This window comes from Talpa europaea, assembly GCF_964194135.1.
Source record: "Talpa europaea genome assembly, chromosome: 3".
Taxonomy (NCBI): domain Eukaryota; kingdom Metazoa; phylum Chordata; class Mammalia; order Eulipotyphla; family Talpidae; genus Talpa; species Talpa europaea.
The window spans coordinates 24,518,436-24,545,715 of NC_140069.1; positions in this window are offsets into that span (position 1 = coordinate 24,518,436).

Genomic DNA, 27,280 nt, shown 5'->3' on the forward strand with positions numbered 1-27,280 from the left:
TTTCTTAGAAAATTTCTTAACAAAAGTGGCATTACATGTCTTTATTTTTATGATCTTTAATTCCATAACAAATTATACATTTTAAAAGAATGAAAAAATAGCTTTAATGGATATATAAATGGTGATTTCTGTAACACAGAAAAAGCAGTCAATATTTATGGATTGCCTAATATTATGAATATATTTGTTTCTGAAAAATTATCTACAATATTAGCAACCTTAATAGCAATAATTGTAACAATAATAGTAACACTATTGAGTGCCAGATATGTGTCAGCCTCTTCTTTCTTAATCATTTCACATAGGAGAACTTGCTTACTCTTCTTAATAAAAGACATACATATCTCATTTATGTAAATATATAAACTGGGAATTGGAGGACTTAAGTTTTCTAAACTCACCCCAGCAGAAAGTAGCAGAAACAGATGTCTCATCCATATATCTCTGACCCAAAACTCTTTTAACACTGATGCCAATAGCCGCTCTACAGAGAAATGTCTGTATTACATATCTTATTTAATACAGATACGTATTAAATATGTAATATAGATATTACATATCTTATTTAATTGACTTTCATCAAAAAGTAAGCATCTGTATATACTCTGAAATTTATTTTTGACCTTCCTGGTAGTGCCAGGGGTTAAGATGTAACCTATGAAGTGGCTATGGAAGCCACTGCAGCACAAGTTTGATCCCCGGCCAGGGAGATACCCATGTGGCGCATCAGACCTCTCCTGACTCGCTCGGTGCTCCTCTCGCAGTCAGTGTATTTCGGTCAACCTGCCTGTTCTGTTCCCCACTCTGTCTCTGGTGGATTCTCTCACCACCACCACCCCCACCCGACCTCTGGCCTGTACCTCAGTTCTTATATGCATAAATAAATAAATCTTTAAAAAAAAGAAATCTATTCTTTTCTAACTCTTAGTGTCATATTATGTTGTTAAACTTTCTGAAAAATATTTAATGAGAAATAGTAATGTTTAAACATATAAGCCTGTTCAATAAATTAAAATATACTAATTTAAGTAATAAAATGTAGGATAATGTTTAATTGGAAAAATTTCTTAAAATATTATCTGTTATCTGAACATAACATAGCTTGACTTAGATAAGCATTTTAATCAAAATTTGGTATGTGACCAGAGTTTGAGTCCAAATGAACCACTTACCCTCTATGTGGTTGTGAACACAAAATGTATCCTCTCATACCTAAATTTGTTCCCATACAATGCGAAGCTTGAAAATGGATTTAAAAATATTTTTGAAGATTTAGTGCTATGTATATATATAAATATACACAGATATGCATATATACAATTATATATATTCTCTGCAAAAGTTAAAACACGAATGACATTGTTGATTGCAAGAACACTATGCAAGACATTTTGTCTTTAGAACACTATCTTTATAGCAGCTTCTAACTTAGAATGAATAGCTTAAACAACAAAAAAATGTTGATAAAACTAGAATTATCCTGAGAAAATTAGTATCTTCAAATGGTTGCTGGGATAGTCTATGCTATAAACTTCAAAACTATAAACTTTTGACAATGTCTTTTGAAATTGTGAAATAACCTTAACCGTTAATTCATCATTTCCACTGTGAGAATTATCCTAAAGGAATATTTACAAAGTTTTCAAAGGATTGAACTTTTTTAATAAGAACCAAAAAATAAAGAAATCACATAAATATCATTAAGAATTACAATACATCCAAATAATGGAACATTACGCAATCTAGAGGAAATATGAAGTCCAAGATGCATTAGAATTTAAAAAGTCATAGACTGTGTATATAATATAATAGAATTATTGAAAAAAATTATTTGGCTCAGGTTTGCAAATGCATTGAAAATGTGCTAAAAAGTGTTACAGCAAAGATTTGCAGTATTGCCCGTAAGGACCAAGTTAGATATGATGAGCAGGAAAAAGTTGGGAGGACTCTTGCTCTCTTAGGTGTCCTGGTTTTGTTTTAATTTTTTGTTATGGATTTTTACATTTTATGAACAAATTATTCTAAATAGTTTGCTGTTATTAAAGGACATGAACAAATGATAAAATGAATACATTGGTCAAGAGTGACACAAAGAAGAGAAATCAATATTTAGCTTATACAAAGAGAAAGCAGGTTTTCTGTAACATGCTCAGAAGTAAATAAAATAAAGGAAATTAATATTTATAAAATAAATATTGGTCTAAAACTACATGTGATGAATCTTTGAGATATGTATATTTCAAGTGATGCACAGAACCACAAATTTTTCTATACTATTTATTTATTTATTTATTTATTAAAGATTTATTTATTTATTTGTTTGTTTGTTTATACATACAAGCACTGGGTACAGTCAGAAGCGAGGGAGAGTGAGAGAATTCACCAGAGCCAGAGCGGGGAACAGAGCAGGCAGAAGGACCGAAGTACACCGCTGAGGGGAGCAGCGGGTGGCAGGCAAGGTCTGCACATCATGCGGGACCCTCCTTCGGTGGCCGGGGGGCAGCTGGGGATTGAACCGGTGCCGCAGAGGCTGCAGGCAGCTTCGTAACCCAGCGCTCAACCGCTGTGCCACTGGGGAGGCCCTTCTATACTATTTATAAGAACTGAAGGCCAACTATAATTAGGAGACTTTGTTAAGCATCATTTTATTATTCAATTATCTTTTCTTACTTCTGTAATATCTGTCATTCATGCACTCATTTATTCACTCATAAGTTTATTGCACATTGACTGTCTAGCACCATGCTAATTACTGGGTTTATAGCCCAATACAGAGATTCCCAAACATTCTCAGTTGATTAAACCCTTAGTGCCCCAGTACTATTTTTCAGACACCATTAAACCAAAAGAAATATCTTCCAGTTCCATTTATTATGTACCTGGATTAGAAAATTCAGTAAGTACTTATGTCCTAACAACTTAGTGACTGTTGGGCACTGTAGAATTTCTCAAATTTCTGGATCAGATTAGATACTACTATCCTCATTTTCTGTTTCACATTGATTTTTGTGTGGTATTTGCTTTTAATCATAGTGACCACTGAAAATTTAGCTTCACAAATATAAGACATACTTGAAATAAATGCAGTGATCTACTAATGAAACTGCAAACTTCCTTGTGCTAGTGGTTGTGCTGTGTCTAACAGATGCTACCTTGCTTGCCTTGAACATATAAACTATGCCATGGTGATAATCAGCACACTGGCCCTCAGTTCACAGCATGGGACATACCAGTGTAATGGGATAGTTGGTCAAATAAGTCAATGATTACAATTCATGCAGTAAGTCTGATGATATAGTTGAGTTCCATTGCTCTAGCAGAGAGAGAGAAAAACTTACACTTCAAAACTCTGCTTAGTTTCCCATCTTTCTGATGCCAGTCTCTTTGGATTCTGTCTCTAGCCTGCAGACAGCTAAGAATCAGCAAATTCCTTGAGCAGAAAGTACCACAGAATATTAAGTTCACCTCAATGAAATCCCTTCTCTTTGGGATTAAGGAGCCTCGAGTACTGGCTGCCTTCACTTCTCTCTAGTATCTCCAAACGAATTTTTTTTTATTACTTTACTCAGTTTCTTTGTAATGGTCTATGTGTGAGGGTAAACTAATCTCTCATAACCTGAGACTTGAAAAACAAGGCATTTTTGATTGAGAAAATTTCAGAAAAAGTGTTTTAGAGGAGAACCAGGGTTCAGAATATACTGGAATTAGTTAACTATAGATAGGGATCGATGAAGGCACAGTTGAAAACTTCTGTAAAAGAGGAGAATGGTGGAATGCTGACTAATTAAGGAAATGCAGTCTATGGGACAGAAGGTTCCCATTCCTGGTTTCAATTTGTAGCAGCTGAATCTCCAATTCAGCTTCATAGTGGTCATTTCCTTCCTGGAATTCTCAAAATTCTTGGAGCTACTCTTGCATAGTCTCTGACCTTTGCCAGAGCTTTCCAATAAATAGCTTATTTCTCCTCCAAGCTCAAAGTCTTTCCTGAGTGGAGTCTTCTATTGTGAAATGGAGAAAGGATCAGGTGAGGATTAGAAACGGATGGCCTAGACAGTGAAAGGAACTATCATTAAAACAAAAAAAAAAAAAAGACCCTAATGAATGGGAAAAAATATTTGCACATCATACATCTGACAAGGGGATAATATACAAGATCTACAAAGAACTCATACAACAGAGAAGAGAAGAGAAGAGAAGAGAAGAGAAGAGAAGAGAAGAGAAGAGAAGAGAAGAGAAGAGAAGAGAAGAGAAGAGAAGAGAAGAGAAGAGAAGAGAAGAGAAGAGAAGAGAAGAGAAGAACCCAATTAAAAATATGGTAAGAAAAGCTAAATAGTCACTTCTCCAAAAAAGACATATAGATGGCCAACAGGCATGAGTAAAAATGTTCAGCATCACTTATCAAGAGGGAAATGCAAATCAAAATCACCAGAGCTACCATCTCACTCCTGAGAGAATGGCCCACATAAAAATAAATTAATTATTTTTTTTATTTATTAGGAATAAGAGTTGATGAGGGTGTGAAGGGAAAGCTCATACACTGTTGGTGGAAATGTAGACTGGTCCAGCCCCTAGGTAAAGCAGTATGAGGTTCCTCAAGATATTCAAAATAGACCTTCCATGTGATCCAATGAGTCTACTCCTAGGTATCTACCTAAAGAATGCAAAAACACTAATTTAAAGGGATATATGCACTTCAGGGTGTACTGAAGTTCTATTTACAACAGTCAAGTTATAGAAACAACCCAATGTCCATCAACAGAGCAATGGTTAAGAAGATGTGGCATATATTCACAATAGAATACTACTCAATTATGAATAAAAGATGAACTCTTGCCATTTGCGACAACATGGATGCAATTGAAGGTAATTGTGTTTAGTGAAATAAATCAGATAAATCAAATAAACCAAATTCACTGAACCAAAACAAACCACAGAATTATGAGTGCAGAACTGAGACTGCTAGAGGAGAAGGAAGTGGGGGTGGGAACCAAGGAGGGAAGGTCCAATGATCCAGGATAAAGATGGTGCTGGGCCTCCCTGGGGGTGCACTATGAGCAATCTTCAGCCTCTGCAGCACAAGTTCCATCCCCCCTGGCCAGCGAGCTACCCACATGGTGCAGTAGACCTCTCCTGTCTCGCCCACTGCTCCCCTCAGTAGTGTACTTTGGTCAATCTGCCTGTTCTGCTCCCCACTCAGTCTCTGGTGAATCCTTTTACCCTTCACATCTCTAGCCTGAACCCCCCAACTCTTGTATACATAAATAAATCTTTTTAAAAAAAAAGATTGTGGGTGCTTTGATGGTGCGGTGGGTTGTGAACCTATTCTTGTAAATCATATACAGTGTTGTAAACCAATATTACCTCAATAAAGAAAAATAAGTAAATAAAATATGCCCTACTTCTTTATTAAGTTGATTATTCTACATGTAATTAACCTTGTCTTTATTATTTATTAGCAAAACTAGCATTTAAAAATCCAAATAATTTGATATAGCCCTAGATATTTCAGGGATAATCTTATGGGTAATATTCACTTGACTGCAAAAACAATATGTGTAACCAAAGTATAGAGACAGAAAATGTGTGGAATGTCAAAGGTCCTCAGTAGTGGTCTATTTTTTATTTCCAGAATGTTTATCTTGCATGGATATTTCTTTATAGAAAGGAATGTAAAATGACTATATAACATATGTAGTTAATCACATATTTGATCTAGTGCTTGTGTTAGCTTTGAATTATTGACTATCACAGTTTCTATCTCTGAACAATAAAAACCTAATTTTTATCACTTTTTAAATTTTTAAAAAAATATACCTTTTTTAATATTTTTTACATCAATATTCATTTTTAAACAATATTTGCTTGCCCCCACCTCCTCAGGTGTAGTCCCCATAGAGTTTCCTTCACCAATGCACCTGTGTACCATAACCTTGGTCCCTTGTGCTCCTCCCTCCCTCCCTCCGATCCCTCTCTCTCCTCCTCCCCTGCAGAATGTTTCTGATTTATAATCGTCCATTTTTGCATTGTTGTTTTGTACTGTTGTTATTTTTTTTACACTGAGTCTTATTTGGTTCCCCTATATTCCTACTATAAGTGAAACCACCTGATATTTTTCTTTTTCCCTCTGACTTATTTCACTGAGCATAATTCCTTCTACATCCATCCACATTGCTGCAAATGGCATGAGTTTATCATTTTTGATTGCTGTGTAATATTCCATTACGTATATATGTCACATCTTCTTGATCCAGTCATCTATTTTTTGGGTGTTTGGGTTGTTTCCAGGTTTTACCTATTGTAAATAGTGCTGCAATAAACATAGGGGTACAGGTGGTCTTTTGAATCAATGTTTTTGTGTCCTTTGTATAGATCCCTAGGAGTAATATTGCTGGGTCATGTGGTAGCTCCATTTTTAGTAGACCAAAGAACCTCCACACACTTTCCATAGTGGTTGGACCAGTTTGCCCTCTGACCAGCAATGTAGGAGAGTTTCTTTTTCACCACATCCTCATCAACATTTGTTGCTTGTTTTTTTTGATATGTGCATTCTTACTGGTGTAAGGTGGTATCTAAATGTGTTCTTAATTTGTATTTCCCTGATGATAAGGAATATTGAACATTTTTTCATATGCCTGTTGGCCATTTGCATTTGCTCTTTGGAGAAATGTCTTTTAAATTCTTCTGCCCATTTATTGACTGAATTGTTTATTTTGTTTTTGTTGAGTCATGTGAGTTCTTTGTATATCTTTGCGATCAGTCCCTTATCAGTTGATTGGGGTGCAATGATTTTTTTACCAATCAGGGGGGTGTCTCTCTGTTTTGGTTAATGTCTCTTTTGCTGTGCAGAAGCTTTTCAGTTTGATGTTCTCCAAGCTGTTTATCTTTTCCTTGACTATCTTTGCTTTGGGTGATGAGTCTTTAAAGTTGTTATTGCAATGTTTGTCTTCTAGTGTTTTACCTATATTTTCTTCTATATATTTTATGGCAAAAACCTGATTTCATTGTGATTAGAATTTAAAAATCTGAACTCATAGAAATACTGAGTAGGTCCTAAAGGAAAGAGTGCAAATTAGGTGATAATGGGTGTAAAAGTTCAGCTATGAAATAAATTAGTTCTATGTATCTGATGTACAATATGGTCACCATAGTTAATAATAAGGTATTACACATTGGAAATTTGTTAAGAAAGTAGATCTTAAGAATTCACAGCACACCAAAAAAAGAAAGAAAACTATGTGAGTTGTTGGACATGTTAGTATTTGGTAATCATTAATCATTTCACACTCTATATGTACATCAAATCATGTTGCACAATTTCAAAATATATATAATTTTATTTGCCAATCATACTTCAAGAAAACTAGAAAAATGAAATTAAAACAGTATTTCATATACTTGTCCAGTTCTCTAGTTATTTAAGGTACACATTTAATCTAGTTTCTATTATATTTTGAAGAGAATGAAGTGTCCAAACTAAAAATTTAAAAGGAAAAGATAAAAATAATTATAATTTACAGATGCTATAATTATTTTGGGGGAAAAAAACTTTAAAAATTAAATAGAAAAAACAGATCTAGGAAGAGATATCATTTTGGAAGCCAACTATAAAATAAATTTATAAAACTGTAGTAAATTATAATTTGAAAAGACTTATTTATAATACAAAAAATTAGGATGACTTTATGTAAACTTAAGAAATATGGAATAAGAAGTATGAAGAAAACTATTCAATTTTCCACAAGAATATTAAGGGAATATCATGTTTCCCACTGGCAATACCAATAGCATAAAATAAATTTTCTCCCCAAATATATCTACAAATTTTATTTAATACACAAAATAAGAAAACCAAACTATTGCCTTGAGTGACACTAAAATGTCACATCATAATATGTTATATTTGTTCTGAATAACTTTCATGGAAAACAGGAATAAAAGGATATAGCTTTTCCTGATGAATACATATCTCAGAGAACTGCTAGCCCGAGTGTGGAAACAGCAAGGAAACACTGGAGCAACAGCTGTTATTACAAGAATCAAAACTGTGATCCTCACCATTACCATTATTTATCATCTCTCTTTTGGTTCTTAATAAATGCTATTTGTTTTAGAGTTGGGAAAGACCTTATAGATTTATTTTTTTTTTTTTTATAAATTTTATTGTTATATTCCCCATACAATTGCAGCCCCCCATTCTGACCCCAATCCCTCCCCTCCCGCCCCCGCCCCCCTAAAAGTGTCTCTGGTTCATAGTTTTTTGTTGATTTTGATTTTCACTTTCTTATAGTTATTCATTTTCCTGGTCCCTTATTTAAGTTTTCTAGATTCCTGCTATGAGTGAGACCATCCGGTATTTTTCTTTTTCTTTTTGGCTTATTTCGCTGAGCATGATCCCTTCCAGCGCCATCCATGTTGCAGCAAATTGCATGTGTTTATCTTTTTTGAATGCTGAGTAATATTCCATGGTATATATGTACCACATCTTCTTGATCCAGTCATCTATTTTTGGGCATTTGGGTTGTTTCCAAAGCTTAGCTATTGTAAACAGTGCTGCTATAAACATAGGGGTGCAGGTGTTCTTTGGAATTGATGTTTCTGTGTCCTTTGGGTACATACCTAGGAGTGGAATTGCTGGGTCATATGGAAGCTCTATGTTTAGTAGGTCCAGAAATCTCCACACAGCTTTCCACAGTGGTTGGACCAGTTTGCACTCCCACCAACAGTGCAGAAGAGTTCCTTTTTCTCCACACCCTCGCCAACATTTGTTGTTGCTAGTTTTTTTAATATGTGCCATTCTCACTGGTGTAAGATGGTATCTCATGGTAGTTTTGATTTGCATTTCCCTGATGACAAGTGATGTTGAACATTTTTTCATATGCCTGTTGGCCATTTGCATTTCCTCTTCAGAGAAGTTTCTTTTAAGCTCTTCTGCCCATTTTTTGACTGGATTATTTTCTTTGTTGTTGTTGAGTCTCATCAGCTCTTTGCAGATTTTTGTGATCAGTCCTTTATCATTAGTGTTGGGTGCAAAAATGTTCTCCCAGTTGGTGGGGTTTCTCTTTGTTTTTGTTATTGTCTCTTTTGCTGTGCAAAAGCTCTTTAATTTGATATAGTCCCAGCTGTTTATCTTTGCCTTCACTATCACTGCTTTGGGTGATGTGTCTGTAAAGATGTCTTTGATGTGCAAATCACGTAGTGTTTCGCCTATATTTCCTTCTATATATTTTATGGTTTCAGGTCTTATGTCTAGTTCTTTAATCCATTTTGAGTTGATTTTTGTGTATGGTGTGAGGTGGTGGTCAAGCTTCATTCTTTTGCATATAGCGACCCAGTTTTCCCAGCACCATTTATTGAACAAACTTTCTTTGCTCCAATGCATAGTCTTTGCTCCTTTGTCAAAGATTAGTTGACCATAAACCTGTGGGTTTATTTCTGGATTTTCTATTCGATTCCATTGGTCTGTATGTCTATTCTTGTTCCAATACCATGCGGTTTTGATGATTATGGCTTTGTAGTATAGTTTGAAGTCTGGGAGTCTGATGCCTCCATTCCCTTCTTTTTTTTTCAGGAGAGCTTTGGCTATTCGGGGTTTTTTGTGATTCCATATGAATTTCATCAATAATTGTTCTATTTCTTTGAAGAATGACATTGAAATTTTGATTGGAATAGCATTGAATCTGTATATTGCTTTTGGAAGGATGGCCATTTTAATAATGTTTATTCTTCCAATCCATGAGCAGGTTAAGACCTTATAGATTTAAATGAGTTTAAAGCATGACAAAGAAAATAATATATAGGAGACAAATTTTTGAAGGGAGGAAATAAACTAAAATATTGACAAGAGTATCAACCAAAAGTAAGAAGTTAACAAATGAACAAGTTTGAATAGAACACATTTGGGGGTGAGTGTGAGGTACCCATGCCCTACACAGTGTTGTAAACCAATGCTACCTCAATAAAAAAATTAAAAATTAACTAAATAGATAAATGTGAGATGTGATAATGGTTTAAAAAATACAATGACTATCAATTTTATTAGCAAAATGAAACTAAATTTTATTTATAGGTGTGCATATAAGTGAGAGCTCTATAAATTTTTTGTAGTGGCTATTACAGAAGCCACCTTAGGATCGATCACCTATGGGAGGCGGAAGAGGGTCATGATAAGGAAGTGCGTAAATGGGCTAAAACAGAGAATGCTGTGTCCTCTCTTCAGTAGTGGTTAAGCAACTTTATAAATATTAGTTATATTTTGTACTTTGCAAGTACATTTTATTTTTCAGCATAATATTATAAATGTGTTTATATGTATACATACATGTTTTTTCATAATGACACAATATATTTTAAAAAGGATAAACAACAATAAATGTAAAATATACTAATATTTGTGGAAAATACAAACTTTTCATGAGTCAATAGAAAAAACTTGAATAAATGGAGACTTTTTTGATATGAAGTCTCAATATTATAGAGCTGAAATTCTCATTAAATCTATAAACTTCATGTACTGCCTCTAAAAATTTTCAGAGGAAAATTATTTTATTAAATTTGTCAGTCACTTATATGTCCATAAACTTTAGATTTACATTTTTACTCCTCCAGGTGTACACTCTCTTCATTCATCCTGCCAATGCTCTATCCCTTCCTTCCCTTAATATTCCTCCTCCCTGCCCCTTCCCTTGGTATCGAGCAAATTTTTCTCTAAGTCTTAGATTTGTTTTTGCTGTATTTTGCCAGTATATGGTTTTTCTCTATTTATAGTCTACAGATAAGAGAAATCATCTGAAATCATACTAGATTTACAGTTCAAATGGGTCAAAAGTATTCAAAAATTTATATGAACAACTAAGTATTGAAGAGACATGCTTTACTTACAATTAATATTTATCTCTAAACAGTATTGACAGAATACATATATACAAAGATATGATAATTATATACAAGAAAGATAATATTTCAAACTGATGGAGGAGGTAGAAGAGTTACACCAGTATTGAGAAAATCCAGGGAAAAAACTTTAGATGAATTAATGACTAAATTCGAGATTGAAAGAAAACACTACAATTTTTTAATACTGCAATTATTTTAGAGTCAGGAAATGCCTAATAGCAGAAAGAATATCTAGAAAGTAGTTGCAGATTTTTTAACATATTATTTAAAACAAAGTATTAATACCTTCTAATTTGTAAAGAATTCTTTGATAAAGGGAAGATGAACTCTCTACTAGAAAAGTGAAAGAAAAATATCTTCAAGTAAAGAAATAAGTTACCAAATATTAAAGGATAAGCATGATCTCAATTGAATCCTAGATATAAAATTTAAAATCATTTATCAGAGATTTAAAATATTATATTCAGTATTGGCTAGAGTGTGAGGGAAGTAGATATTTTTATACACTACTGATAAAGGCAGGATTGACAGTTATTCATGAGGCAATTTGACTATATGTATATTCTATTACCAACAACTCCATTTTAGAAAAGCATAGTGAGGAAACATTTCAACAAGTGTGTCACACACTGTTTAAGAATGTTCATCACAGCATCATTATATAATAGCAAAAAGATAAGAAACAACATAGATATTCAACAATAGGGAAATTGTGAAATACACATAATAGAATAACATTTTGCCATTAAAATATTTATGATGTATATTGTTGGTAAAAATAACATGTAATGTAGAGTTCCATTTATTTAAAAAATATCATATCCCTGTATGCATTCAAAATGTTCAAAAGACTAAGATTTTAACATAGTTATCTCTGTATGGAAGAATTTTGAATGATAACTTCTTCTTTATAATTTTTCACTTAATATAAGGAATATTCAGAAAACATATCAACAGATATTTTCCACCTATTAAGCTGGCAAAGGTTTTTTTTTTAATATAAATTCAGTGCTAGTAGGAGAATATACAGGTCTGTAGATTCATATACTACTTGGTGATTATACATGGATAGAATTTTCAGAAAAGCAATTTTTCATGTGGCAAACATTATTGAATTTAATCATAAAAAATTAACAATTGTATTAGTGAGGAATTGATTAAATAAATAATGCAATAACCATGCAATGGGATTCTATACAGCCATTAAAAATGATGCATATTCATCCTTAACAACATGGTAGAATATTCATAGCACGTGTGAGAGAAGTGATACACAAAGAATAAATTTATGCATTCAAATTATCATTATAAATCAATACCAAAGATGTATTTAAAAGAATTATTCCTAGTTTGTAGACTCTGGCTTAAATTTTCTTTTTTATATATTTATACAGTGAAAATGAAATATTTACGATAAAATAATAATTTTGTCAGAATAAGAACAAATCTTCAACTCTAACTCTAAACCATTAACATCAGTGGTCTTGAATTCAGATTCCATTTCACAATAAACATGGTTTCAACCAACACTATGTAGTAAGCTTTAAGAAAGAAGACAAAACAAGAAAACGAACAGCATACAAAGCAAGAACAAAAAAGGACATCTGGCAACACCCAGGCAGTTTCTTGTTTCTGTCATTCAACACTCACATTGTCAGTTCATCATAGACAGGGCTCATTGTGTATGGTTAATTGGAGGTCAGAGAACACCTGAGCTTGGGGATTGCCTTAGATTTTATACCCAACCAGCCATGTAGTTACCTCAAAAGTGCATAACTAACCCTCATTCCTTAGGGTAGCTCCATCTTATCAATACTGACCACTCATTACTAAATAAACATCTGGACAATGATGTACAGGTATTTCTTCTAATAAATAACCCTCAGATAGATTCTCATTCATCTTGGATCCAGTAAACATAAACACCTAACAATGACTTGAGTTAATATTGCAAGGGGGATTCAAATCTTCCTATGTCCCTGAAGCTAAAAGAAAAGCCACAGATATATTTGATATATCATTGAAATCTTTTTATATATATATTTCTTACATCATTTTTCATTTTTGCACAATGTATGCATTTTCATCTTGGTTATATTCCCCACACAATTGAAATCAATTTAAAAGTCAAATTTGACCCTCTCTCCCACACTCGACAATTCAAGCATTCTAACATATGACTTGATTCTGGCTAGCCTCACATGCCTGCATATTTTCATGTTGTTCACTTTCCCAAGAATACTTTTCCATTCTATCATGAGCATGAGCATCTGGCCTAAATCTAATATCCTGTGAAACCACCTTACCAAACAGATCACTCTTACACCATGTTTCTATAGCTATCTGTCTATACTTTATATCGCAGACTAATTCCTATTTCCACACTAGCATCATCATACAACCTAGCATAGCCCCATCAATGTTTTATTTTCTACATCATGGAAGATAGGAAAAAAGACAATTTCATAAATAAAATAACATGCTTGTACAATGAATAGTGGTTTCAGGAGGTGCTTGAGGGTTGGTTAGGTTATTTCATGCACATATACATTCAGGTTTCCTTGTATTCCTCTTTCCCACTTTGGAGTTCTCAGAAAGCCATCAGATTTATTGTGAATGACATGAGTTTTCAAGGCTTCAGATCCACTTAAGTGGAAGCACACAAAAAAGAATATAAAACAAAATAAAAACACGATTGGCTTGTGTTCATAGGGGCTGACTTTGCCATCATTTATTGGCCAACATTTCTACTTTGATAGGAGTGCAGAATGCAAAATTAGGTCCAGAGAGGGAATGTATTTAGCTGAGGTCTGGAAAATCATTTAATGAAGCAGACAATGGAAGAATCAGAAAAGTTTGTATAGTTTGTTTTTGCCTTTGGCAAACATTCTAGAAGTAATAATAGTAATGCCATGTCTCCAAAAGAAATTCATGATTACGGCTCACATTAGTTTATATTAGCATCTATACAAGACAAGTCCCTGCCTGCCAGAGCTCATACACTCAACACAGTAGCAGCTGAGAGGAACTTTCTATTTGTTACTTAGTGATACTGCCTCTGGCAGCTAGAAGGAAGTGTCTCTCAGGGGAAATTGCTGATGTTACTATTTTAATTTGTAAACCACATTTCTCTGGATGGTGATGAGATTTCAAATAACCTAGACAAAACAGATCCTAGTTTAACTAGTTGAAAAACTTTAATAAGCAAGAAAAACAAAAAAAAAATTTTAACCTTTTTTTTCCTAATCATATAATTGAAAAATCAACTCTCCCAAAAGCACCTTGCAAGGATAACATCATAGATACAGGTCTTGATTTAAAATGATATCTGAAAAAAATGATTATAAAAATAAAATTTCAGCAAACCTGAGCCCCAGTCCCTCTACTCCAATGTTCAACCAGTGTCACACAAAACTGAAAGGTAAGTACAAATATGACTTCCATCTAGCATAATAAAAAATATACATTTTAAAGAAAACTCCAATTGTAACAAATGTTTCTTATGATATGGCTAATTTATTGTGTCTGCTGAATGGAAGATGCTAGAGTGTTGAGACACTTTACCTTTAAAATAATAAACAGTTTATGCATTAATTTTATATGCATATTATGTATTTGTATTATATTCACAAAACACATATTCCACCAAAACCAATTAAACTATAATATGAAGTAGTCACATTTATGGGGTTGAAAAACATATCAAGAGACCATTAAGTCCATCTGTCCAAACTTTATATTGAATAATCTTGAAATAATGTAATTAGAAAATGTGCCTAACTCATATAAGAAACAAAACAGTATAGAAGATTAATTATAGAAACAAAAAGCTCCCCAATTAAAGCTTGGAGCTACAGATATTTGGTACAATACAATTATAACTTATTTATTATTATAAATAAATAAAAACACATGGAATTAAACTCCACTTTTGTTACTAAGAAGTCACTCGTTATCATTTAATTTCAGTGGATTGAGGAGATAGATTCAGGCATGAAATAACCATTCCATATGACCTGACACTTACTCGTGACCCTCCAAGGAGCAAGCAGTTAGAGGCATCACTTCTGCATTTACACCTTGACAACCTATGGCAAAGTTTGAGAATCTACTGTCAATCCTGGAAATAAGCATCTGACCAAATTTGTCTTGGTAGAGCAGATTGTTTCCCTACTGAGCGGAAACATTTCCTGCAGATACCTGTACAATATTTATGTGACTTATCTTAATCAGAAATGCCCTTTCCAATATGCTTAGTCCCTCTTGACACTGTTTTGGGAAGAAGCATTTCTCAGGTAGGATCTTCTTCTGCCTTTTCCGAGATGCCCTTTTTAGTACACGCATATGTTCAGGTGAAAGGGGCAATCGCTTAGCTTCTGTTAGTTTCCTTACAGTTATTCAGCAATTCAAATGCAAAACTCACCAGTCATTTTCCAAACCGCTTATATCTATTAATTGCTGCCTTCCAACTCATGAGTTGGGGCTTCTTGATAGGTCCCCAAATTTTTCTTTATTTGGTTAAATGGCATGAATTTTCTCATTTTCCTTAGCTAGATTTTAACTATGGACAAAGATGATGATATCTACGGGAGAGAAGAAAGATGACTGGTATGTGGGTATGCACATGTAGGTGTCTATTGGTAAATACAAAATGACTCATCACAAAATTGTGAATGTTGTTAATTTTTCTTTCTTGAAATTTCTTATACTTTCTGAGAACTGAAGCCCTCATTCTCTTTGGCTATTGGGTTTTATCATATGTTTCCTGTGACTAGGCTAGTTCTCTTGAAAGAGATCTAAAAGCTACAGTATTCCTCTGCATTTGTTTAGGAATTTTTACCAACTGAAGTGGCTGAGTAACAGAGAGATCTGTACTTGGGAATTTTGTCCCTCAAATGTAAAACTCTACATGTGTATGGTTGGCTTTGAATGTTGCAGAGAAAAAAAAGATGTATCCAAATTTGAATAAATAGAAAACCAATCTTTTGTTTTCTCATGTATCTCAACCACTTACATAGATTATATTCAGTCTGACTTAAATTTTTACTGAGCTAGAGTTCATTCTCCAAGAAACTGTGTGTCAAAGAATTGAAAAAGACTAGGAAGCACTAGTACAGGAGAATCATGGAGCCACCTAGTAAGTGTGCACAGACATGTCAAAAGTGCAAAGAGTGAAAAAAGACACCACTTCCACATTATTATATAGGAGGTAGGGGAAAATATTCCTTCTGTACTTCCAAAGAATTATGAGCACACTGAGCACCAAGGCTAGCCAAAAGCATTAAATTTAGAGGGACTACCCAGTGGCGCAGCAGGTTGAGCACAGCACTATGAAGCTGTCCACAAGCCTCTGCAGCACAGGTTCGATTCCTGGCTGGTCAGGGAGATACCCACATGGTGTGGCAGACCTCGACTTCTCCTGCCTCGTCAGCTGCTCTCCTCAGCAGTGTTTTCAGTCCATCTGCCTGTTCTGCTCCCCACTCTGTCTCTGGTGAATTCTCTCACCCTTCCGCCTCTGGCTGGTATCCCAGTTCTTGTATAAATAAATCTTCTAAAAAATAGTATTCAAGGGCCTCCCCTGGTGGCACAGCAGTTAAGCGCTGGGCTGCGAAGCTACCCGTAGCCTCTGTAGCACTGGTTCGATCCCCAGCTGCCGGCAAGGGTCCCACATTGCGTGCAGACCTCTCCTGCCGCCCGCTGCTCCCCTCAGCAGTGTATTTCGTTGGTCTGCCTATTCTGTTCCCTGCTCTGGCTCTGGTGAAGTCTCTTACCCTCCTGCGCTTCTGACTGTACCCAGTGCTTGCATAAATAAATAAATAAATAAATAAATAAATCTGAAAAAAATAAATAAATAAAAATAAATTGTTATAAAAAAATAAATTAAAAATAAATAAAAAATAGCATTAAATTTAGAGTTACTCCTGGATGACACCAAAATTATTATAACAAAGAAAGAGACCATAGGTTTGCATATCTGCACGCAAGGAATTAGGAAAACCTGATGAAAATTTTATGGAAAGTAAGACTGAGGAATTTTTATGTAAAGTCTTCAAATTTAAATACTCCACATAGAAGAAAAGGTAGTATTAGAAATGATTCTTCGCTGTGAAAACACTACTTCATAAATAAAATGTTGAGGTATGTCAAATACAGAAAAGTTTGGACAATATTGAAGGGTGGTATCTATTCTTAAGATAATTTTTAAAATAGTGGTATCTGGAGAAGGTAAAAGTTGTAGAGAAGTAGAGACAAAAACACAGTAATAGAGAAAAATCAACCCACTAACATTGTGAATTTTAAAAAGATGGAGGAAGAGGAATTCAAGCCAAATGAATAGTTTTGTACTTGCAGTTTGTAATATTATATAATAGCAGTTTAAAACTTGAATAAAGTTGCTAACAAAACCCACAAAGCAAACTGGTGGTTCCTTGGGAACCCCTTGGGATATTCACAAGTAATAGAAAAATTAGCCTCAGGCATTAGGCCAATAAGTATTGATAAGCTGTGTTTCCTATACTGTTGGAATTTATAATCTGTGGAGAAATTTAGAAATAAAATTATAAAGGGATTTGTCATGAGCAGAGACGTGGCACTCTAGAAGAAACCAGAACAATATCATTATTTATCTGCCATCTTACAGATTCAAAACTAGTGATCTGGAACAAAACAGGCTTGAGGAGGTTATGTATCTGAACTGCGGATGTGGCTCAGTTTATCTCAATTTGTCCTTACAGAACAACTAATTCCAAGTTTCCTGCAACAGGCATTTTAACTTCAAATATGCACCTTAACAGCATTTGTTTATTAAAACCCTGTGAGGTGATACTCAGGTTTATTCTATTCCATGGAGTCAGTTCTTTTGTGAAATATATCACTTCTTGCCCTCAAAGTCGACTGTGGGCACAATCACATTAGCCTCCTTTTCCAAAATGTGTCACAGCACATGCTGCATCTCAAATGGTTAAATTAAACTCTGTTTCCCGTGTCAGACTCAGTAGATAAGGCAGTGCTCACTGGGGAAAAAAAATTACCCTCCTGAACCACATGTGTAACTGCTATTGGTGTTTGTGTGGGCTGAACAAACACCAGCTATGAATCTAAGCTAGGCCATTTCATGAGAAATTGGCTTTATTCTAATGTAGAAAATATAACAATCAAATACAACAATCAATTTTTCATTGTATTTTTCATTAAAACCTTAGCCAAAATAATATTTTATTATACCTTATTATTATTTCCAAAGATCTTATATAAATTAAAATCTAGGGTTATAAGTGAGATATCAATTAACATAAGAATCAATTTAATGGTAATTTAAGTAGCTAACTGTTATAATTTTTGCATAATGAAGTGGCCTCTGGGCTTGAAGTCCTAATCATGTCTAATTAATTTAAAGGATGTTACTTTTTATTATCATTGAAATTTCTGACAGGTGATAAAACATTTAGGGTTGCCATCACAAACTTTTTACATCAGCTATACTGTAAGTTGACAAGCCATAGATCATCCCTTGGAAAATGACTATTTAGGAGGAAAAAACTCAACCACAATTGTAAAGTTATAACATGCAACTGCTATTTTATCCATGAAAAAGAAACCAATTCTATTCACTAAAATAATAAAAGAGTTGACATTTTATTTTCATGATCTCAAAAGCTATAATCAACCTTCATAGGGAATAATCAATTTCAATTTCAGAAAATAATCTTCATAACCTCTTGAGTTTATATAGTACCTCTATTGCCAGAAACATTAATATACTTTCCATTGTCGATATAAAAAAAAGTCTTGATCTTTTGAGTCTCAGATAGCAAATAAATCTAACTGCAAGCAGATTAGCAAAAGGGCTTGTCATTTCTTTAAAATGGAACATTAAAATATCTACCATTAAATGCATTCTCAGTAACACAAAGTAATGTGATGAAAATTATTTTTTGGAGACTATAGATTCTGCGGTCGTTTAAAAACCAGACCCAAAGCACATAAGCAAATAGATCAGTCTAAAGCAGATAGAGAGTAACGTGCAATTCAAGCAATGATGGAAAGTAGAAGACCTCCCCTCCTCAGCATGACCCCAAGATCTGTACCACAGGGCTGTTCTTTTAAAGAGAAAGAAAAGAATTATTTTAGAAAGCCCTGAGAGGGATTTTATGTAAGATAAGTATAGTCAGAAAGCAGAGCGAGCAGCAAGTAGCTATAATCTGAAGGTCAGTCTGCTGGGCAGCATTTGTTAGGATGAGGGTAAAGGCTAGAGGGACAGAGAGGTGAAGAAAGCCATACACAGAAGCAGCGTGGTGAAGCAGGTTGGAACATGGATGGTTCTGGGACCATTAACAATTTATTCAACCTCTTTATGTCCCAGCGTCCTACTATGTGAGCTATGACTGATGATACCACCAGGAGCTTATTAGGGATAATTAAGCGAGTGAATATGTGTACAATACTTTATAACAGTGTCAGGCACAAAAGTGCCTTATATGTGTTTACTATTATTGCATATCTTCCATTAATGTATTGAGTGCAGCCCAAGCGGAGCTCTCAGCTTGACGCCTGCAGTAAGAATATGCAGTAAAACTATAGAGTCAACACCACTTTCTTAATTTGGGGGTCAAATGTGATTGCTGGACATTTAGACTAAGTCTACTCTGATAACCGAAAGATAACAGAAGCAACTGATGATGGTAAAAATGCAAAAACCCTGAACTGGAAGTCACAAAACTACTGACGCCCACATTTTATTGTAAGCTTTAGGAAATTGAAAAAAACAAACAAACAAGAGTTTTAGAAAATCAGAAAGTTTTACTTGACAGAGACCCTTTTCCTGTGGATGCCTGGTCTTACTTGAAAATTATTCTCAGCACACCTTGTAGGTAGCTACTACAATTCAATGACAATATTTGTCAGACTAATCAACCTCCCTACAGGAGCAGGATCAGATCAGAGCCAACAAAGTGGAGACTAAAGTAGACCTTGAGGGTAAGACTGAAGCCACATCCTATCTGTCCTCCTCTCTGACTGTTCACATCTCCAGGGCTTCTGACTTGGGCAATCCATTATGAGCTTGCTCAGCAGAAGGAAAAGTTGGTGCTAAAATCCGGCCCAGCATCATGACATAAGGCTACCAAAGTCACGTGAGAGAACATCTCCTCTCTAATGGACCCAGAAATGCTAACAGACTATATCTGTGGTGCTGCCAACTCCATTAATTCAGGGCAGTAACTTTCCAAAATGGTTCATTGCAATTGTCTCTTAAATTGGTGGTCTCAAAAGTAGCTCCATATGAAAGTTATCTTGAGCACTTAAAAAATATCCCAATTCCAGGGTCACACCCCAAACTGATTTAATCCAAATTTCTGGGGTGCAATCCATGCATGAATATTTTTTAAGGCTTACTAGGTGATTTCTATATGCACAAAAGTTCGAGCACCAGATTTCTAAATACTCCCTTGTCTCTGATTTAGTTCCCCAGTAGCCCATTCTCATTTTTTCCCAAGTATAAAGAAACTTACCTGAAAAATATCATTTCAAAAGTTCCCTATTGCCTAAAGCATGACTACAGAATAACACAATAATGTCAACACTTACGAAGAAACAGATTTCAGTCCCCACTTCAGAGAAGAAGGGTGTGAGGACAATAATTTGTATTTTTAATAGTCACATCAGACAGTATCCTTGAATCTGAAATGTGAGAACCCATGATGTCCAGAATAAAGGTTGAATCCTTCAGCAAGACAAAAAGGTGCTCCATGTTATAGTCCTTGCCTGGCTTTCTGGATTTTTTTTTTTTCAGAACTTCCTCCATTTTGCTCTCATCCCAACAACCTATTGTCTACGCAACAACCCATGCCAACAGTTCCAAATTTACCTTTCAATGTGTTGTCCCCTTTGCTAAATACCCTTAGGTGAATCACTTAAGCTCTCTGGGCCTGTCTCCTCATCTGTAAAATAGAGATTAATAATATGCAAACCTGAGGCTGTTTGAAGATTTACTAAAATAATATATTTGCAAATGTCTAGCTCTGAGTCTGGTCCAAAGTAAATGCTTAATGCTCATTCACTCACTAATTCCAGAACCTGTAAATTCAGAGTGTCTGGGCACACAATGCTAAAGAAGTATTGACTACAGAGCCACTGCCTGAACCCAAGAATGACAACTCTACTGCATAAAAGGAAGCATATTTGCAATTGGAAGGAAAAAAAGGAGGGGGGAGAAACTGCCATACTCTTAGGATTTCACAGGCCACCCACCAAATGTACTAAAAAAAATAAAATAATCCTTCAAAAAAAAAAAAAAAAGAGGATGCCTGATCTCCTTAGCTCCAAGGCAGCTTATTCAAGAGTGAAGTTTAAAGAACTGAATAAATAAATGCTTATATTAAACACTAGGTTAAATTCAGTCCTTGGCATAAAGGTCCTTGCAGTCTAAAGGAAATAGCATACAAATATGGACATATGCACAAGGAAAAATTACAACATTATTTTTAAAACTTTTTTATTTTCTTTATGTAATAGTCTTAATATTGAAAGATAAATGGAAGGAGGGGAAAAAAAATCACAAGAGGAAAGTCTCTCCTTGTCCCTTTGCATTCCAAAAAAAATTATTTTGTTTTCACTTGACACTTATTAACACTAATCTGCAATTTTGCCTACTGTTCTATATGCACCTACTAAACTATTGAGTTTTTTATTAATAATGATGATGATGATGATGATGATGATATGATGGTAAGAGCAAACAGTTTTTGAGCATTGACTAATTGCTAGGCATTTAGATAATGCTTTAAATATTCTAAATATCATTAGTCATAGATAAATATTATTCACATTTTCAGCTGAGAATAGGAAAACAAAGATATGCTATTAATCTTGTCTAAGGTTCTTCCGTTAGCACTGCAGATCAAGATCTGAAGTCACTTTATTTAGCCCAAAGGCTCACATTTTTAACTACAGCAACATCTATGCCACTTCTCACAGTAATGGTTTAGTTATTTGGTTTAGGAAAAGGCAACCACAAATCAACATGAGAAAATCTCTTCCTTAAAAATAGTGACCCAACGTCTGCCCCTCCAGCTCAGCTGGGTAGAGTAACCAGAGTAACTGGGACTCTGATATTGGAAGAATCCCAAAAGTGCTTCAACAGCTCATCATGTAGAAGGTTCAGAGAGTAGTTCGAGTAGTTCCTATTACTCATTTGTATGTATTCTTACCTTGGATTGACAGATTGGTTTGGAGCTGCTCAATAACAATATTTTGCTGCTACTGGTGGTAGTTTGGTTTATATACTTAAGAACTAATGAATAATTTATATAAAATTTAAAATTTCTGCAGGTCTCTTTATAGCAAGAAAATGGAATCTTGCTTGTTTTGTCCTGTGTTTTCTGCTACATTTCCCTGAAAAACCCATCATCATAAAAAGGTTATAGAAATGGGAATTATTTTTCAATAAATTAGTTTCAGAATATTTTGTGTAAACTTTCTGTTTATTAAGATACTGTGCTGGGAAGTACAAGGTGACAAAGATGCGGGGCATCTTAAGTGGCTTAAAAATTTGGTTAATTGCAGGGAAATAAATGTTCATACAACCAACTATGCCTCATACAATAACTTGCACACTGATGCTTAAGGCAATTTCCTATATATTAATTACAAGGAAGATAAAAATTATTTTTTCAAGGGAAGAAATTCCCTAAAGCTATTTAACCAAAGGAACATTTTATGTAGGACACTTTTAATAGAACACTCATAAAAGAGATAAAATTTGATATTACTTTTAAAATAGCAATATGATTGTGCCTTGTAAATATGGGAGAAAGCATTCTAGGCAGAAGAAGAGAACCCATTAGTTTTGTTCTGTTGATGCAAGATAAAACCAGAAACAATGGGAGATGCCATAGGGGAACAGAATATAGACAGAGGCTGATGGTTCACTTCTTGATAGGACAGTTGCAGGGAAAATTCAAATATTGGATGTATATTTGGACAGGATAATTCATGACATTTGCAATCCTGGCATTTATTACTGGATACAATACAGCCAAAGGAATAAGCAAAATTCCAAACTTCAAGGGAACAACCAACTTCATAACTCTTACACCCATAAAGCCACATAACAAACTTAACTTGTAAATTTCCCAAAGTATCATTGTACAAAATAACATGTAATTAGCACTCAGAGGGATAGACCTCCTCAGGACTGCTTATCATCCATTTCCTTAGGCAAGAGAACAGAAATACCAGCAACAGAAAAATTAAGACCAGCTTATATCAAAATAAAAATAAGGCATAAGAACAACAAAGGGAAGAATGATATAATTATGATATAATTGTATGCTCAGTTCTTCCTAATTTTTGTTAATTCTCTAGTGAATGAAAGATCACATTACATAAATCTAGACAGTTTTTAATGGTCATGTAATACACATTGTACAGATGGGGACAGTCCTTGATTTTTCTTTTGTTATGCTATTTAACAAAATGCCTACCTTCTGTTTTCATTTGGAAACATAATTATTTATAGAATCTAGACACTTGGTTTATTATAAGGTTAATTACTGAACATAGTAATGTTTACAACATTTAGCAAATGAAGAATGTTGAATCCATGAATTTATATGCTAGAATGATAACAGAGGAGCACAAGGGAGCAACACCTTCTTTATGTCACCATCCTCAGCTCATTGTCAGAATATCTAGCTCTGCGTATAGTTTTCACTCTGATTTATAATCTGAATTATATATTTTATAGGAACTATTTTAAACACATATTTTGTAGTCTATCATTTGTATTCATCTTTTCCCTCATTTGTTCTAGAACTACTAAGCTTACTCAAAGCCCTAGGAATTTATTTTTCTATTTTCAGCTTATCCATAAGTGAACAACTACATATTTACATTTAGAAACCCATGGGTATAAACCCTACCCAAATTATTTAAATCAACAAAAATAAAGCATTTTCTATTATAGATCTCCCAATTTGAATTATAATTATTATTATTTTAGTTTATATTCTCTTAGATGAGTAACATTAAGGATCCAGAACTTTCACAGACCCAACTTTTTCTGATTAACCACAACAATACTAACAAATACATTTAGTGTTAGTGTATTTCAAAATATTCAGTTTGACTGGTAAAAATCCATATAAGTTAGAACTTAGAATGTAGAATGTAGACAAAAGGTTTGAAGTTTGAAGCCGGTCTACTCAAATTATGCTAGAATTTAAGTCTATGTTGGTAGGAGCCAAGAAGCAAGATAATTCAAACCTTAGAGCCTTGAAAAACACAGAATTTGGAGGCACAATATGTGTCAAGAAGCTGTAGGAAGATTGGCTAAAATTTTAGCATTTGAAGCAATTAGAGTTCTACAGAGGGGAGTTTGTTTAATGGATTACAATATCATCTCTAAAGTTTTAGTTCTGAAAGATGTTCTGAATCAAATATGGCTAAATGCCAGTGTTTTTCACTTTGGGTAGGATGTACCAAGGTGTTATATATTATTCTTCACACTGTTTGTTTGACTTGGGTTTGGTTTCATTTAGAGGTTATGGTTTTTCTTTTTCTCTCAAAAGTTAAAGTGAAGGAAAAAGCTGGATTAAAAAAGGGCAGAATTCTCCTCTCAAAAATAAGAGTAGGGAAAAAAGTATACAAGGCAAAGTAGACATTAGAAAGGAGAACTGGGGGGCCTCCATGGTGGCACAAGGGGTTAAGTCTCAGCACTATAGAGCTGTCTGCAGCCACTGTAGCACAAGTTCGATCCCCAGCCAGGGAGCTAATCCACATGGCGCAGCAGACCTCTCCTGTCTTGCCCGCTGCTCCCCTCAGCAGTATATTTCAGTAGATCTGCCTGTTCTGCACCCCACTCTGTCTCTGGTGAATCCTGTCACCTCTCTGCACCTCTGACCTACACCCCAGCTCTTGTATGCATAAATAAATAAATCTTTAAAAAAAAAAACTGGTTTGGAAGATATAAATCAATGAAAACCTGAGATACAAATGATAGAGAAGCATTTTAAGGCAATTTCTGCTACATTTACAACTCCTTTGTGACTAGCACCTCCCACATTGTCTCAATCCATCAAAAAATTGCAGAATGGAATGTTTCAAACATGGACTGTAGAATCATCTTTGAGATCCTAAAGATAAAGGCAGGCTATGAAAATCAATTGATTTGAAATAAAATATATTTATAAATTGTTTTGTGGTCAAAAGCATGGGGTATTGCCTCAGAGTTTGCAAAAGGAATTTAAGCTCTGCCACTTCACAGGAGAATAATTTTGAGATGGATTTTGCCCCCCATTTCATCATGTAACATTAATGATAGTATTGGATCTAATCATTGTAATATTTTATACAGGGATAATAATATTTTCTACTTTATACTGTTGTTGTTAAAATTAAATTTGACTATGTTTTTAAATTTTCTAACACATCGCCTTGCTCAATGTTAATAGCATAATAGTAGTGGCTATTATTATTTTACTGCATTTAGTGAAACCATTGTTCTTTCTTCCTTCACTATTGTGTACTTGATTTTATGGTAATTTAAGAATGTGATCAACATTAAGTAGGCAATGTAACTGGAAACACTTTTTAGTCATTTAAATATACCATTAATTTTTGTACTCTCACTTGTGCATATGTTTGAGTAGTAGATTAGGTTGCCTGCCCAGAATTCTTATCCCTAGGAATTTCTCCTCAAATCACAAATGTGTAACGAATCTACAAGATTACAGAAGGAGCTGCCATGTTGGAACAGGGTAACTCCACCCCCTGGCTAGAGATGACCGGCTGATGAAAACAGAATAAGGCAGAAGATGGACAGAAGAGAATGAAGCACATATTGAAAGAACAGTGAGATCGAGTCTAAATTAGGTGAATTTTAAGTCCCTACTTTCAATTAATTTCTTAGGTTCAGTTGCATTCTTATGTCTGAGTTCTGCTTGAAACCCCAAACTCCCTATATTAATTCATGTTTACATATACTATTTTGACTTGAGTTACCTTTACTTATCACCCAAAAGTTCTGTTTACTATAATGTAAATGCAACAGAAGCCTATATAGCTACTTTACTACTTGCCCTGAATGGCATTTGTAATAGAGATTTGAATCACCACTCAGGAAAAGTGATTGAAAAAATATATAATTATGTACACATCTCATTGGTTTAAAAATAATCGCTATGACTCTGAAGAATTGGGAGCTCTAAAAGATCCAGGAAACAACCAACTGTGAGTGGGGAATATGTCTACAGATCATCAACTTATCCAATTCTGTTTATTTAGACATCATAAAGCACTTATAAAATAAGACAGAGTTCTTCTAGATTGAAAAAAAGGTAACAGAAAAATGACATGACTTGGCCTAAATACAGTTAAATAATACAAGGAGACAGAATGCAAATGAATATATTTTGTGTGTGGAATAGATATGCTGCTAATTGCATTCACTTATTATCATAGAAATGACATGTTTTCAGCTTTAGTTATATGCCGCCACAGTTAATAATTGAAACACAAACACATGAAGCAGTAATTTAGTGGCAGACTTTGTAATTACAAAAGTATAGGAAGGGTTTGTTTTGTAAACATATGTGAAACTCCTTTGTACACGGTGTAATTAACATGAACATAAAAATATAAGAAAGCCTAAAGAAATTCAGCCATATTCTACTAAAGTTATGGTCCAAATAAAGACATGAAGCCTCAATGGACCCAAACATTTTTAAAGCTCTTGCTTGGAATAGTTGAGCTGTTTAGAAGTTCTTAAAAATGGTAGGTGTGCTTTAAAATATTCACATAATTATTTTAGAAATGCAGGCTATAATTCAGTATTTTGAATCGTCCTACAGTGCCACCCTAGACAGTTGTAGTTGAGCTGTCAGTGCAAAATGGTGACTAAAGCAGACATTGCTTTAAAATCCTTCTGCCATCTTGGTTCCTCATCTGTAAGTAAACAATGGTAACTAGAAGATTCATTTAGATAATATGCATCATTTAAAAGACCATGACTTTGATTCCTGTAAATGTATTAGGTATTTATTATGAAATGTAGATGTTCCTTCTGGATACCTGTATTTGTGGGTTAAAGGAAACAATCTAGAACTCTGTCTTTATAAATTATAACATATTGCAAGACGTTCTCAATCCAGATTTTATTATATATGAGAAGTTGAGTAGTCAAAGGGTATCTGTCATAAAATTTAACTCTGTAAGTGTCTGTGCTAAGCATCTTATAGATATCTCATTAAATTTTCAAAACAGCTCCAAGAAATAACTTATTTTCCCTCATTCTGTCGATGAAGAAAGTAAAACTCATGAAATATATATGCCTTACCCCAAATCAAACACAGTCACGAATGGATCTAGAACTTGAAACCAGGGAAGCTGA